The sequence below is a fragment of the Dipodomys ordii genome, unplaced genomic scaffold (genome assembly GCF_000151885.1).
Source record: "Dipodomys ordii isolate 6190 unplaced genomic scaffold, Dord_2.0 Scaffold259, whole genome shotgun sequence".
Taxonomy (NCBI): domain Eukaryota; kingdom Metazoa; phylum Chordata; class Mammalia; order Rodentia; family Heteromyidae; genus Dipodomys; species Dipodomys ordii.
The window spans coordinates 32877-34685 of NW_012267475.1; positions in this window are offsets into that span (position 1 = coordinate 32877).

A 1809-nucleotide genomic window follows, 5' to 3' on the forward strand; every position below is an offset into this window, starting at 1 on the left:
TGAAGGGGTCTCCTGATGCCTAGCACATGGCAATCAATTGCTCTGTAGATATAAGGGACAGATGGGCTTGTCTGCTCCAGTTGCAGCTGGAGAAGTGTGACTCTGGCTTGTCACTAATATGAGTTATGGAGTTGACCAATATGGCTGGGAGCCATAGCAATGTTGTCAAACACAGCTGCACCTCAGCCAGGAACTGATGGTTCATGCCTGTAACCCTAACTACTAAGAAGGCTGAAATCTGAGGGCTACAGTGTGAAGCCAGCCTGGGCCAGATAGGCTTTGAGACTCATATATCCAATTATGCACCAAAAAAAGCTTTAAGTGAAGTTATGGCTGAAGTGGTAAAGCACAAATGTTTGAGGACAGAGCCCAAGCCCAATTCAAGTGTCTGGATCAACACACACACACACACACACACACACACACAGAATTGTACCTTACAAATAAGTGACATAACTTGAATGGTATGTATGGACTTTCTGGGTAAGCCTTAATTTAGGATGGGAAATTGTTTCTTGAAGTTGGACCAAAACTGTAATATAAATTTTAAAATTTTAAATGAAGAGGTGAAGGAAAAAGCAAATGGGGTAGGTATCACATTGCTTAATTTGGGTGAGACGAGAGAACCTGGAAAATAGGGGGCTCCAGGAAGAGCAGTTGAGAGAATTTCCTCCTCAATGAGACCTGTGTGGTGTGGAATGTCTGCTACAAGGATATTTTCATGCTATATCTCAGGAAGGTCATTCCAGAGAAACAACATAAAGCACTTTGAGAAAGAAGGAAATGAAAATCAGCCACAATCTGTCCCCACCATGAAACTCTGATCTCATTTACCTGTTGACTTTGCTGAAGATACATATACCAATGTTCATAAGCCCAGCAAATCAGTTCATATTTGGGAATATTGTTTTAATTTTTATATTATTTAAAAATGGTCACTAAGATACTTCAAAAACACCTTATAGCAATGTCAGTATATCACAGGAACCTCATCTTAAATAATATAGATTATTTTAAAATACTTAGTCATATATAGTGCCATGCTGACATTTGAAGAGTTTTTCATGACAATGGTAGGGCTTGAACTCAGGGCCTGGGAACTATCCCTTAGCTTTTTCTCTAAAGGTTGGCCGTTTGCCACTGGAGCCACAACTCTACTTCTGGCTCTCTGCTAGATAATTGAGGAAAAGAGTCTCATGGATTTCCTGCCCAGTCTGATTTTGAACCAGGAATTTCAGATCTCAGCTTCCTGAATAACTAGGATTTCAGGTGTGATCCACCATCACCTGGTTTTAAGATATTGTATGTGTGTGTGTATGTGTGTGTGTGTGTGTGTGTGTGTGTGTGTGTGCATGAGAGAGAGAGAAAGAGAGAGGGAGAGAAAGAGAGAGAGTGTCCTGGGACTTGAATACAGGGTCTGAGTTGTTGTCCCTGAGTATTTGGGCTCAATGCTAGTGATCTAACTCTTGAGCCATAGTTCCACTTATGACTTTTTGGGTAGTTAATTGAAGATAAGAATTTCATAGGCTTTCCTCCTCAGGGGAGTTTAAACCACAGTTTTCAGATCTCAGCCTCCTGAGTTAGCTAGGGTTACAAGGTGACTTGAAGACATTTAAAATATCTTTCCAAAGATAAATTTCCAGAAAGAAAGCTTGGAGGTCATATGGAATACATATCTTTTCCCAAGATCCCTTGGAAATGTTAGGCAATATCTAATTTTTCCAACCCCGAATAATGAATCATGAAGAGAGTGCATCCATTTAATAATATGCCTTTATATACCAACATCAAATACAATGAAAGCAGGGG